Source organism: Caretta caretta, chromosome 6, assembly GCF_965140235.1.
Source record: "Caretta caretta isolate rCarCar2 chromosome 6, rCarCar1.hap1, whole genome shotgun sequence".
Classification (NCBI taxonomy): Eukaryota; Metazoa; Chordata; order Testudines; family Cheloniidae; genus Caretta; species Caretta caretta.
In genome coordinates, this window is record NC_134211.1 from 19,503,468 (window position 1) to 19,518,183 (window position 14,716).

General features: G+C 41.2%; 1 protein-coding gene and 1 long non-coding RNA gene across 2 annotated transcripts in view; one reads left to right on the plus strand and one right to left on the minus strand.

Annotated features, from left to right (window-relative positions):
• LOC125637691 (uncharacterized) overlaps window positions 1–14,716 on the plus strand; it is a 176,543-nt gene that overhangs the window by 50,369 nt on the left and 111,458 nt on the right. The gene's annotated exons all lie outside the window — the stretch shown is intronic.
• Window positions 8,361–13,937, minus strand: LOC142072323 (uncharacterized). Its single transcript, XR_012668716.1, has 3 exons — window positions 13,339–13,937; window positions 12,699–12,758; window positions 8,361–8,471 (listed from the first exon to the last, which is right to left on the minus strand). It is a non-coding gene; the product is annotated as an uncharacterized LOC142072323 (long non-coding RNA).

Here is a 14,716-nt window from a genome sequence, read left to right on the forward strand (position 1 = left end):
GGCTACTGAGGTCATTAATAAGAGAGCTGCATACTATATACATAGTTAAATGGGAAGGCTTGGCCAGGTTACCTAATTGTATGTTTTTCTGCAGCCGTCCTCCACAGTGTGAGTCAGAAGGCTGACAAGGCAACTGCTGCCTCACAAAGGATCAGAAGACAGATCCGATTGTGTACGCTATGGGCTGTCTCCTCAGCTGGAGGTAGACAGAAGCCTTTAACATAGAATGAAGTTTAAACAAGAAGGCTTCCTTATTCCGTTAACTCCAAATGGCTTCAAATGTATTTTGTTTGGGGGATGTTAACTTTTTTTTACATAAAAGGAACTAACTCCATTTGATCTCTGAACTGTTTATCAGTTTAATTACCTCTCCTTCCGAGGTCATTAGAGTAGTGTGGGGTGTCGTGTGGTGCATAAGAGCCAATAACCAGGCACCCACGCCTCTCTGAATATAAGCACCATCTGGCTAAATTCATCTTTGAATTGAAGCTGGTCAGTAGGCTCTGCCCTTCAGCTTCCCTTTGGGAGATACCCTCTGAGAACTAAATAGACGCTTTTGAAGAATGTAAGGATAACCTCTTGTGATGGACGAAAAGTGCATTCAAAAACATGTTAAAATGGCTTGGTTGGCTAGTTCACTGCTATTGCAGCTGCTTTCTGTTACTTGTCTTCAAAGATTCCCTCAGACTTCTGCTCTAAGTCACTAGGAGCAGTAGTTTGAGAAGGCTTGGCAGAATTTTTATTTTTTTTATAATTTTAGCAAATATTTTTAAGCATTTTTCTATTTTTATCTATTTAATTTTTCACAGTTGCGGGAAACTATGGGGAGAAGAGGGATCAGAGAATTATTTGACAGTAGTCATTAAGATTCAAAAAGTTAAAGCTTTATAGGCTGTCTTGTTTTAACAGAGCTGTAAATATGTGCTTTGTGCAGCATTAATTATAGCTTGTTTTATATACATGAAGGTGGGACTCTAAGGTCTCAAGCAGCATTTGCTTACTTTGCCTGTCTGTAAATTTTAGTTATCACTGGAAATATTTTTTGTGGGTTTGTGTGTAGTGAAATGGATGTTTGCTGATTGATAAAAATCTAATCCTTCCATGCCTACTTATGAGCAGAGTTAGTGCTCTGGAGGCCTGGGGAGTGATTGCAAGGGTCGGACTACTTCACTGGAACCTGTCTGATGCTTGAAGGGAAGACTCTGTGTTGGAGGCTGCTGTCCAAGTATGATGATGGAGGAGTGAGGGGGGAAAAGAAAAGTAGAAGCAAAGTTTTCACTTTGAGGCAAGGTCCTGTTAGTGAAAACAGGACAATGCCCGCATTTAGGAAAGCTCTATGACAAGTCTTCTTCCACTATTGGAGAGAAGAAAAAGTACTGACCCCCCCCCCCCCCGAGTGCACTGCTGGTGAAGGCAGTGTAAGGGATATTTATTTACATTTGCAGAGAAGTGTTACCAGTGAGAATTTCAGTAGATGACACAGGCAGTCTCCTCTGGCTCATCCCTGTGATTTACAAAAACACTAGTCAGCAGGTAATGTCAAGCAGCTGAATCTCATTTGTGCTCTCCTCTTTTGGCGTACACATGGAGGCTTTTAAAATCTTCCTTCTTTTTTCTCTCTGCCAGCATTATATATTCATTTTCATTAATCGTAGTTAACTCACGTGATTAATTCAAACAAATTAATCGCGATTAAAAAAATTAATCGTAGTTTTAGTCACACTGTTAAACAATAGAATACCAATTGAAATGTATTAAATATTTTTGGATGTTTTTCTACATTTTCAAATATATTTATTTCTGTTACAACACAGAGTACAAAGTGTACAGTGCTTTCTTTATATAATTATTATTGATTACAGATATTTGCACTGTAAAAATTGTAAAAGAAATGGTATTTTTCAGTTCACCTCACATGAGTACTGTAGTGCAATCTCTTTATCGTGAAAGTGCAATTTACAAATGTAGATTTTTTGTTTACAGAACTGGATTCAAAAACAAAACAATGTAAAACTTGAGAGCCTACAGGTCCACTCAGTCCTACTTCTTGTTTAGACAATTGCTAAGAGAAATAAGTTTGTTTACATTTACAGGCGATAATGCTATCTGCTTCTTATTTACAATGTCCCTGAAAGTGAGAACAGGCATTTGCATGGCACTTTTCTAGCTGGCATTGCAAAGTATTTACATGCCAGATATGCTAAACATTGTAAACAACCTCTGTTGTAATTGGCTATTATGTAGAAGTAAAATAATCTTAGCTATATCATTATGCCTAAGAGGCTTAAACTATATTCACGATACCAGCAAGGTATAATTAAGAGCTTATAAGCATCAGTCTGAGGCATTGTGCAAGTTTGTTGGTCAGCTGCATTGGGCCTAACCAAAGAAAACAACTGTCTGCTTGGCTAACTTCTGTTTGGTATGTCTGGAACCTCTTCTCAGTACCTTCCCTTCCCTCCTTCAATAGGGGATGGTTCTATAGTTAACTTCACAGGACACCTGACTGCAGACGCTGATCTGGTTTTTGCAAAAGGAATTGGAAAACAAAGCTGACCCTTTTTTTAAAAGGAAAAGAAATGACTTTGAGCCATGATGAGTAATGATGGCTGTGAGTGTGGGGCTGGTGAGCTCTGTATTTGCGTGGGGGTGTTTTGGTATGTTTCTGGTGGTGTATACTGGCATTTTGGGGGCGGAGTACAAAGATGTAGGTCTACATGTTTGGAAGCCCATATTTAAGAGTTCAAAGCCTACCTTTGAGATCATTTTTATAATTTATTAGACATTTGTGGGGTACCTGTTGCCTTCAGGAAAAGCCCTGTTGTATTTTCCTTGAAAATGTCACAAATAGGGCAACAAGACTGAATATACAACTAGAATGAAGGACTTTCCATAGTTGGAAAATGCAAACTACATACGTAGATCTGTCTCTGAGGACCAAAAATTTGACAGAAATTGTGTTAATAGCAGCAGGAGAGCTAAGTTTAGTGTCACCTAAAGGTGCTACTTTGAGTACTATGATAAGCTGTGGTTAAGGAGCTGAATTTGCAAGGAATTACACTCAGTGACAGGTATGCATTTCTTATTTTGTAGCAATACATTACCCCTTCTCTTATCCCTATTAGCTCTCTTGAAAATGCCCCTGTTTTTTTTCTCTTGTGTGAGGTGAGGCCCGATGGCCTTGTAACCATGGTACGGTATCCTTTGTTTGAAGATACAAACCCACAACTGATCAATTCAGTTTGTAATTTAAGAGTATTTGCTGGATTCCTCAGTCTTGTATAGCTTCATTCAAGAGTAGCTCCTTTCTGTCCTGTCTGGTTGGCTAGGAGACTCCTTCTCATCCTGGCAGACAACAACCTGCCTTCAGTTGCATGTGCCAGTATCACCTCCCCTATATGAACTACAATATATGCAGCATATTAGGGCATGAAGCCATCAGCCCTTAAACTCCAACTAGTATAGAAGGCTGCAACACATCTCATCAATGTGGGTTATCGCGAGCACATCAAACCCATCCTCATCTCTCTATGCTTGCTTCCCATAAATATTGAGTCAAGTTCAGAGTCTCAGTCCTGATCTTCAGGGTGCTCTGTGGTCTGCATGCGGGATATCTAAATGGTGGCCTAGAGCTCCGGGATGAAAACTCTGGTTGATAACTCTTCTCTTCAGGCAAAATGGAATTTTCTGCCATCTGTTCAGGAGATGGAACTTTCTCAGGCACTAGTCCAAGACTGTGAAATGAACTTCCACAGGAGCTAAGGAACATGACAAACTTTACCACCTTCCATCCCAAGTGCAAGGTGAGCTTCTTCAACATATACATAGCATTATTTACACTAAAAAACCAAAATAAAACCCTCTCCCTAAACAAAACACTTCACTGCACACACAACACACTCCCTGGGGAGAGGATAAGAGAGGGAATAAACCACATACGACGGATGTTGGACACATTGCTTAATGCACTAATGAAAGGCACTTCTATGGTGGTGAGGGTGATATAAGAACCGCCATAGAAAAGAATAGACGCAAGCTCCGACATCACTATAAGATTCCTTTCTATGGAGCCAAATCGGGCTGTATTTTCTCTTGTAGGTGGGGTGGCCCGAACTGCTTTTTCCATTGACAAAGAGTATTTTGTATATGTGAGCTTTAACATCTTTTTAAACAAGTGTTTGATTATGTAAAGTGGTCCAAATATTGTCAGGCAGGGCTTTCTTTGCTGATCTACCATCTTCCACACCTTTCCTCTTATAATAAAATTGTATGCAGTGTTTTGTGCCAGTGACTTTGGTAGCAGTGCAGTCCCATGGAGAGAGGGGCATCCTGAGGTGTGGACTTCCTTGAGATTCTTGGGGAAGGCTATTCTCAGAGTTGTACAATGGCCTGATCCATTAAAATCAGTGGGAGTTTTGCCTAGGTAAAAAGTGAACAGACTTCAGAACTAGACCTGCACAGAAGTTTGTGTTCCTGGCCTATCTGTTGGAGTCTGTATCAATCAGTGGCATAGCAGAATGCTCCAGCTAGCAGCCCCCTTTCATGTTGTGAGATTGTAATGTCTGCTGTTATAATTACTGTTATATTTCTGCTTCCTAGAGTGTCTGTCAAAGCGTGTTTACAAACAGAACATTTTGTTAGTTAGGGCAGCCAGATAATGTGGCAAGGGTCCCAGCTTTGGTAAGCTCTTGGGCAGCTTGCTCTCAGGGGAGGCAACTGCTGAAATGTTCATGAAGTTGCCTGTGATTAAACTAAGAATAGTTTTCACGTGCATCAGGGAGATGGGGGTAAGTAGTCTTACTCATTCTCATAAGGATCAGAGTGCTTAGGGTGTCTGCTGTTCTGGACATGATTGTACCTATTCATTCTCCATGTCTCCTTGCTGCTTTAGAAACAGAGTCCCTACCATTGAGGCATAGGACCCTGGAAATTCCAATTTCTTCCTCTAAAATAGTACTGTAGCAGAGATCAGTAATATTGACTGACTTCACCCTTAGTGGCATTTTCTTTTCCTTCATTTGTATAGTACTGCTGGGTTGGGGTGGGGGGAACCAAACCCTACACTCTTTCATTAAACTAAAATGGTGGTGAAAAGTACTGGACACTGAAGTCCTTTATTTACTCACAGAACATGTCCAACAGTAGCAGTGTGAAATTCCTACACAGTTGCCTTGCCAATATTCTTCTGCCCGGACCCTGAAGGGCCTACCTCTAGGGCAAGTAGGGCAGTTCAGCCTCCAAATGCCTTTGTCTTTCTGTTGAGACTGTTAGTAAGGATTCTGGTTGTGGTTTTTGTGATGTACTTGTGCCTGTCAATTGGGAACCGGGCTACCACCACCACGTAGGCCACTAAATGTGGTTTGTATAATTCTGCAAAATGGAAGTAGCTTTGTTCCAAAGTGCAAAGTATTGCAATTATTATAATAAAAGTAGATCGTTAAACAATTTGATGCCTTCTTGCTAAGCATAACTTTTTAAATGCCCTCGTATTCTTCAAAGGTGTCTCCATCAGCAGGAGTGCAACCTCTGTTTAAGCCTGTTTAGTACAGCGAAGCTATTTGTACTATCGTAGGTAATGTTATGCCTGCTCTTCCAGTTCCAGTTTATACAATAAATTTTGCCTTTTTTAATAAGAAAAGTCATTACATATTGTCCTTACCGGCTGGCACATTGCTGAGTAATATGAATTATAAGAACTTTCCCAAAAGACTTTTTTAATTGTAAAGAAAATAAAAAACCCTCCTCTCCTCCTCCTGCATTAAAATAACCCTGCAGATGATACAAGATAAGAGAAGCCAGGAAATTCAAAGTTCAGTGATGACATCCTGTCCTTAACTCACCCCATTTTTGGATTCTTTTCCACAGCAATCTGACTTAAGGAAGATGACTTTGTGTTAGCCTTGCAGAAACTCCCCCCCCCTCCCCTTTTTTTTTAAAACAGAAAAATAAAATGCAGGAGTAGCTTGTTGATCAGTAAAAGGAAGAATTCAAATGCTGAGTTCTTCCCTGTACTGTCTGAGCTGCGTTTTAGTTTTCATTATCTCAGTAGTAGGACAAAGTAGTGACATAATGGAAATCCTAATCCTACTGTTACCCACATCCTGCGCATTCCCACAAGAACTCGAGAGACATCTATGACTCGCATACTAGTAATCAGTTATGATTGTGGATGTTAGACTAAAAGGACACAAATTTTAGCATTTTTTGTTTGTTACTCATGTTGTAACAGCATTCGTTAATACAATAATCTGTATAGCTTATCTGTTGTCTAATGCTTCATTTTTGTGGGAAAGTAGTGTTTTCTAATGGTGGGAATGGAGGTTTGGAGTCCGACTGCTAGAATCCTTCCATCTTTGACTGACAGATTGTGACACCCCTTGGGTATATCAGTTAATCTTTCTGTGCCTTACTTTCCCCCAGTAATATTGAGAGTGCAGTAGCTATCACGATTACCTTATGCACTCACGGACTTGCACTGACGTTAGTTAAACTGGCACAAACTCGTGTGTGGACACTTCCTGCAATTTAAGAGTGTGTGTGTGATGTGAAATTGGTGCATAAGGCTGTGTGGGTACATTCCCATTTTGAACAAGGCTTATTTTGGTTTAGCTTAAACCAGTTCCTAATCTATGTAAGACAAACCAAAATAAGCCTTGTTTAAATGGAAATGTACCTACACAGCCGTTTGCACCAGTTACACATCACACCCTAATTTAAACTGATGCAGCTTTGTATAAACACGCCTGAAATGAAGTTGCCTTTGCGGCCAGTGTCCAGTGCATTGGAATGGAGATTTTGATCCTCTGAGGCTTCTACAGCATAACCATTTTAAGTGGTCTTAGGTATTCGCAGGAGTATAGGAATTGTCATGTTAGATGAGACTAGTGATTCATCTGTCTTGTGTGGAAGGATATGTGCTGCCACATCTTCACTGCTGCTGTTACCTCTGCTAGCTAAATTAAAAGCAAGCCTGGGTATGCCCACTTGTCCTACAAACACACCTTCACTTTGCAGTAGAGACATACACTAAAAGTGCCCCACTGTAGATGCTTCAGAAGATGGTGCAAGAAATGAGTTGGGACAGTTCACACATCAGAGCTATCACTTCAGGCTGTCTTGTTGCAGATCTAGGACTTGTCTAAGCCGATGTGTGTGTTTTTTTTTTTGTTTGTTTTGTTTTTTTGTGGTTGTGTGTTTCCTCCCCTGTTTTTTGTACCAGTGTAGCTGTACTGGTGCCGGCCACTACTGTCAATGCACACCACTGGTTCCAGTTACTTTTTACACCAGTGCAATGTGTTTGCACTAGTACAACATTGGTGTAGCTACACAGGTGCAAAAAATTGCAGTGTAGGAAAACCCTTTAAAGATAGGGTTTGGTTTAAAAGTTTTTTCACATTTGTACGTTTTACAGGTTTTCTTTGCATTCAACAAGGCTAAAAAGTTAATTTTAAAAAAATCAAAATTGGGATTCTCAATTGCAGTTCTGCAGCACTGGTTGATTTTTGTGATGGTGGTGGTATAGTGGAAAACACTGGACTTTGGATAGACTATAATAGGGGTGTTATATGCATTAGGTAATGTTTAAGTACTTAGTGTTTTTCTGTGGTTGCACAAGTGATTGCTTTTGGACTTTTAATAAATACTGAACTCCCAACTTCTCTTTTTAAAGCACAAGTTATGGGCCTTCCATCCTGGACAGTGGTCCCTTTTAAGTAGGTCTTTCCACTGCATTTTCTTTCAAATAAATGGCATTTGTATGAACAAGACTATTCCTATCCAGCTTCTATGTATACACATCTGAATCTTTGCAGTCACAAGGAAAGGGTGCCCAGGTGTAGTAGACACACTTCCCAAATCCTGATGTGAAGAAATGATGCCAAAAATCTTTAAGACTTAACAAAACCAAACCCCAAAAAACAAATCCAAACAACCAACCAACACCCATTAACCCCTAAGCAAACCTGTATTGTGACTTTAAGGGTATCAGGAATTGCCTTTAAACTCACTCCTCTCTGCATCTGGACACTGAGTAGTAATAAAATAACTAGGTGATTCATAGTAGGAGCCAGGGCTGAGTTTCAAATCATGTCAGAGGATATAAAGTGTAGTGTAAATTCTCTGGACACACTGCTGCAATTGTTATGCACTCAGCTATCACTTATTTTAACAGGAGTTTTGCGTATTCCTGAATTGTAGGATCTATCTAGGGCCTATGGTAGCATTTTTCATATCCCCTAAAATTGCTTGCATTATTCAGAATAGAAAGTTAGCCTAATCACCTGCTGAGTGTCTTTGTTCTCATCTTAGTGTCTGCCTCTGACCTGTGCCAACTCTTCACTCTGTATAGTCTTACCCCAACGCTTGTATATGAGTTGCCCAATTACAGCTCTTGTGGCAGACGTGGAATTGAAGTGGGTGATTTTTCTATTTATATTTCCAAAGAATTATTTTCTTGGGTCTTGAGAGAGAGCCTGTTGAGAGAAATGGGAATAGTGTCTTTCAGGTGCAACGGAGTCCAGTGTCCTAGTTACCAGGGTTTTTATAGACTATTTCAGAGGATGGTGCAAAAGCATCTTTAGCACTCATAGTACATAGAAAGTTAAAGAACATGGATTAGGTCAATGCTTGTATCAGAGGAGCAAAATGAAACAGAAAAGCAAACCAGTAGCACTGTGACAGGAGACCTTTTCTGATGATCTTCTGGCCCAAAATTTTCTTATGGCTCCATGCCCTTAAAATCTAGGGATGCATTGATTTATGTTGACTGCTGCTGGCTATAGGGCCTCTTTCAGAATGGGTTTCAGAGTGTATCAGTGCAGTGACAGTTTCAGTCTTCAGCTGTAGAAGATCTAGTCAATTCATGTTTCGTTTCTTTGAGCTGTATAGCTGACTGCGTTATATGAAAAATGTTAATTGACTGAGAGGGAACCTACCCCACTGACTTGTTAATTGGAACGTTTTTTTAAATCTCTAAATGAAATATAATTTGCAGACTGATGCATTTTAAGCAGATCTGACTGTAAAGACACTTAAATTAGGTTAGATCATGTCAGGCGCAGTCAGTGACAAGCAAAATAAATTTTTCCTGTGGAATACCAACAATGCACTAATGTCTCAAATGAGCAGTCTGCATTCGGTGACTGCCATAATCTGTCTATTGGCAATCTACTGTACAAAAACACAGTTTAGTAATTAATTATAGGAATACATTACTTCCGGGGCCAGAGCTGCAATCCTTAGATGCCAATGTGAGGGGTCTGCCATCATGCCAAGAGCAAGCTGCTTCATTAGTCTAAAGCTGCAGTCTTGTGGAGGAATGACGAAGGTAACGGCTCATTAATTCTGACCATAGCAGGGCATTTCTCCTAGGTTTTTTTTCATAAGATGACAGGCAGTTTGTTTAACCACCTCCCTGTGTCATGTTCTTCTGCCCCTTCCTTCATTTCCCATAGCCAAAATGATAGATTAACATTCTTGTTATCATTAAGGATTTTGTGAGTTGATGTAAATGGCCCACTGTCTCCGTATGTTGTGTGTCTGTTTTGCTTGCAGGCCCTTGTCTCTTTTTTAAACCAGTGTTGTTTCATGGTGAGTAATACATTGCCTACAGATGGTTTGAAATACAGTTTATTGGATTATATTTTTCATAGACACTAGGTCTAATCCCTAGCTGCTTAGTGGCTAGAGGATCAGTATTTTCCATCATCGAACCCCTAATGGTGTAAATAGGTCTTCAAGAACGTTACCAGAAACTAGCTACAAATCTAAAGCTATAAATCAGAGGTAGTAAATATGGAGGAGGAGAAATGTTGAAAAGGTGGGCAGGAAGGTCCAGGAGCAACACCCTGGTGAGATGCTCGGCTCCTTTTCCAGACAAATACACAGACGCCCTTTCCTAGCTCTCCTGTGATTTCTACTGAAGTGCTGTTTCTGGGTCCTCTTTGAAAGCTCTGGGTGACATCCTGGCTCCACTGAAGTCTATGGCAGAGCTCTCTTTCATTTCAGTGGAACCAGGATTTCATCCTCTTTGTTGTCAGCTGGCTAGTAAATACCCGATGGATTGAGGTTTATACTCAGAGCCTCGTGACTGTTGTGTGGGGGCAGGTCTCCTTTGCCTCTCCCAGTTACTTTTTCTGGGGAGGCCTTTCCCCGTCATTAATTCCATTACCATGTCTGTTACTACTTTTTTGCAGTTTCCAAAGCGTAGCATGAAATTAATTTTTACTGTTGCCCAAAGCATTCTAAATAGCTCTATGCCGATGGGAGAGAGCTCTCTCGTCGACGTAATTAAACTACCCCCAATGAGCAGCAGTAGCTATTTTGGCGGGAGACTGGCACGTCTGTTGGTGTAATTTATGTCAGTCGGGTGTGTTTTTCCCCACCAGACCCCTGACCGACAAAAGTTGTGCTGACACAAGTGCTAGTGTAGACAGCCTCTTGCTAACTTCACTCAGAGCCGCAGTGGAGAGGCTGGATCTGTGGCTGCAGTGTATTGTTATGCATTTGAAGGCTTTCTTTGCCGTCACAAAGGCTAGAAATTTACTATTTTTAAAACAATTAAGAGCTTGTATTGTACAGAAATTGGTGGCTGAAGCTCCTGAACTTGCCGAGAAATCCACTTACTGTTGCCCAGGATTGAAAAAGCTTCCCACTTGTATCATATTTTAACGTCAAATGTTCATGTTATTTGACTGTCATAGCCGCACAACTCAAGTGTTAGAGAATAATTCTATAACGTTAGATCATGTAGCCTTGTTTCATAAGGCAGCATTCTTATGGCTTCATAGCAAACCAGAATTCTAGTATTGTATGGTCATAGCAACCAAACTGCATTAGTATTTTATGGGTATCTGGACAAGTCAACTACTTCCTAATTTCATGTTGTCCTCAAGGAAAGACTGAACAAAACCAATGACACATTCCTGAGGATAAAGATGGAATACAGGCGATTCCTTGTTGTACAATTCTGTACCCTGAGACTTAGGGTGCTCTGTGAGGGGCCTATATTGTGCATGAGCTTTCAACTGTATTTTATTGGATATAGTTGGTTATAAAACTCGTGGTAAAAAAGACACCTTGAGTTTTGCGTATCGTCTCTGAATGACTTCTAGATCAAATTTGCTAGTCCTGCTCAAGCAGGGTTTTAAGAAGATCAGTTTGTTCTATGTCTTAGACCATTATCAGTTAGAGAGATTCTGTAACTGGCACTTAATTGACCAGTGTTCTTTACAATGCAAGAGGCTGAATAGAATCCACCTTGTTCTTCTAGGACCGGCTTGGTTCTTCAGGATTAACCGTAAATTAGTAATTGGATATGAACCAGTGGCACATATGGCTAGATTTTGCCTTCACATGTCCACATGGCTCCCACTGAATGCAAAGGGGAGAATTTGGCCTGCAGAGTGCACGCTGTATACATTGAATAAGAAGGTATCTTTTTTTACAGTCATTTTTCCTGACTGTAACACTGTAAATTCAATCAGTCATCTCACCTGAGAGGATGTTGATGTATAAGTTTGAAATTCAGTCTTTCTCTACTTCATTCTAGACCAGTGAGGTGGTATTAATTTTTATAACACCCTGAAGTTTGTTCACCTCTCTAGACAGCAAGGAGAGAAGGTCCTTGCCCAAGGAGTCTTACAGTCTAAGGACATTGCTGCCAACCTAAGACAAGTGTAACACAAAAGTCCAAGGGGGAAATGATAAGTAGCCTTTGGACATGGCTGGGAACTTGAACACTAAAGAGGGGCATGAGCTTTCCTGTAGCACCCTGGAGAGAGAAAGTCATCCCATCTTAGTAGTTGTATTGGAAATAGGAAAGTTCTGCCTATCACCTCGAGGGCGTTAAAAGCAGCAGCTGTCAGATGGCTTGCTTGAGATTTCACAGAGAAAAATCATCCATTGCATGAAGCATTAGGAATTTTAACATGCGCCAGCCACGTGCTGGTTTAAAAGCTGTCTTGGACTTGAGCATTAGAGGAAGAAATTTTCATTTGGAACCTTTGAGGGAAACCATAGACTGTACATACAAAGTCATGCTGTACAGTGCCTTTGGAAACCCTCCACGGGGCATCTTTTGGGGATTACTGTGTTTAGCAGATGTTATAGATTCCTGTGCCAAGAGTAATGTGTTGGATCACCATCAAGGATTTTTTTTAACTTTCATTAGCTCTACACTTTTTTGCAAGGTTTGCTTTTGTTCAGAAGCTTTGTCTCTCTGGCAAGCCTCCGAGGTATTCAGTTAGTTGTGTAGTGCTAGCTAAAACGTAACTCCTACAAAACTCTGCTTGATTTTCACCCACACTGGACATGAACTGAGACTTCTGGGCATAAGAATGGCCATACTGAGTCAGACCAAAGGTCCATCTAGCCCAGTATCCTGTCTTCTGACAGTGGCCAATGCCAGGTTCCCTAGAGGGAATGAACAGAACCGGTAGTTATCAAGTGATTCATCCTCTATCAACCATTCCCAGCTTCTGGCAAACAGAGGCTAGGGACACCATCCGTGCCCATCCTGGCTAATAGACATTGATGGACCTATCCTCCATGAATTTATCTAGTTCTTTTTTGAACCCTGTTATATTCTTGGCCTTCACAACATCCTCTGGCAAGGAGTTCCACAGATTGGGCAGCTCTGTCTTGTGTCCTTTGCAGCAGGACTTGTAGGCAATGAGTGGCTTACATGTGGAGTGGCTTACCTAAAGCCTAGGCCGTCACTCGGGTGTTCCCAGAGAGAAGTTGACTCCTTGGGCTATGCTCTGAGGAATTTAAAAGAAAAAGCGCTCTTTAAAATTAATGGTAATGCTTTGGTCTTTAGAAGTCCGTGACTTCTCTGTGCATTACACCACAACAGTTAAAAATTGTAGAGAACTCTTTCTTCCCTTGATCCCTCTTGGTTACTTTTAAGTAAAGAAGGCGGCTGTAAACAAAGTACTTCCCTGAGGTAGGCTTCTGGAAATGTTGTGCACCTGCTGTGTGTTCTTTGCAGTATTTCTCTGTACTTTGTGTAGCTTTAAAAAGTACCAAATTCAGCTATCACTTGGAGTTATGACTGAGGAGTCATGAGAAATCAAGAAGTGCTCATATCCCGTCCAACAGAGGCATATTGCGCCCATGGTGGAAGGAGGTGATGGTCTCCCCAGAAAGCACTACGTGTTGCACGCTAGCTCTGTGCACTGCAGTGTGAGCAGTGTTTGTTTTTTCATCTGGTGTCTACATGCAGTAAAGTTTTGAGATGCCTTTTAAATCACACACATGTGCACTTCACTTTGTGTGTAACCTGACCCTATTGAGTCGTTCAAAATGGTGGCTTTGCCATGTCAGAAAGTGGCAACTTACCAGGAAATGGTTTGAGGGCGATGGATTCACTTGGCAATAAACCTTGAGGAGTAAGGGCTCTCATGTGATCCACTGTTTTCTTTCATTTCACTAACATACGAGCGGCCATACTGGGTCAGATCAATGGTCCATCTAGCCCAGTATCCTGTCTTCCTCCTCCACCTTCGTGTTTGGGCTCCCTTTCCTCCTGCGAGGAGCGCTGGATCCAGGTAATTCCCAGAGCTTCTTGTCACTGCCGGCTCTTTCAGTCACTGGAGAGCTGTGAGAAATAGTTTCCTCTTTTCTGTTAAATATTTTTCTTGTGCTTATTTTCTCCCCCATCAGGCATGGAGCTAGGAGTTTGTGGAAGGATGGAAGCTTATGAAGATATAAATATTTGATCTTGGTGACTTTAAACAAGCCAAAAACTTAGCTAGGCTTGGTAGTGTCAAGTGGTGACTTCTCAAGGTGCTTGTGTCATGGGCTGCCTTTGCACTACTGTTCCATCATGATCTTACAATAATATTTACAATCCATCAGGCTCCTGCAGTGGTGGAACTGGAATACGCTGTTTGCTTTCTCATGGCCTATGCTGACTCTCCAGTGAAGCACTGTATCCTAAAAAACATGTTCTGCTGTCTTTAAAGCCCGTGCAGGAAAAAGACAAAATGCTACAAGCTACTTTATCAGCTTCCACTCTCAAAATACCATAAAAGGAGTCTGTCCTTAGAAGACGAGCATTGGAGTATTTCCCACCCACATTACTGCAACGTGAGTCACTTGGCTACTGCAGCTGTTCCTCTACGTGTGGATGTTTGACTGACCAGTTCCATAAGAAACAGTCTGAGCACTCGCTAAGGAGGGGAGACGGGGAACTACTCTGTAGTGCTGAAGAAATGAGTGATATAGGACAGGTCTACACTACAGACTTATATTGGTATAACTGCATCAGTCAGGGGCGTGAAAAATCCACCCCCCTTAGTAATGTATTTATACCGACTTAACCCCTGGTGTAGACAGCACTATGTCGGTGGGAGACCTTCTCCCACGTACATAACTCCTGCCTCTTGGGGAAGGCAGATTAACTACGCCGATGGGAGAAGGTCTCCCGTCAGTGTAGGAGCATCTTCACTTAAGCGCTACAGCCGCGCAGCTGCACTGCTGCAGAGTTTTAAGTGTAGACCCGTCCATAATGTAGAGGATGAAGCCCACAAAACCTGACTAAACTGCTGAAGGGTTTTGTTCTCTTCGCAGAACTCTTACTGACGTTTCCTAAAAGCGCCCAGTGACAATATGCACTAATCGTCACAATGCAAGAATTTACATTGAATCTTCTTCTTTGCTCTCTGAATATAAAACGTATCCCAGTTTGTTTTAGAAAACACAGTAATTGCCACTT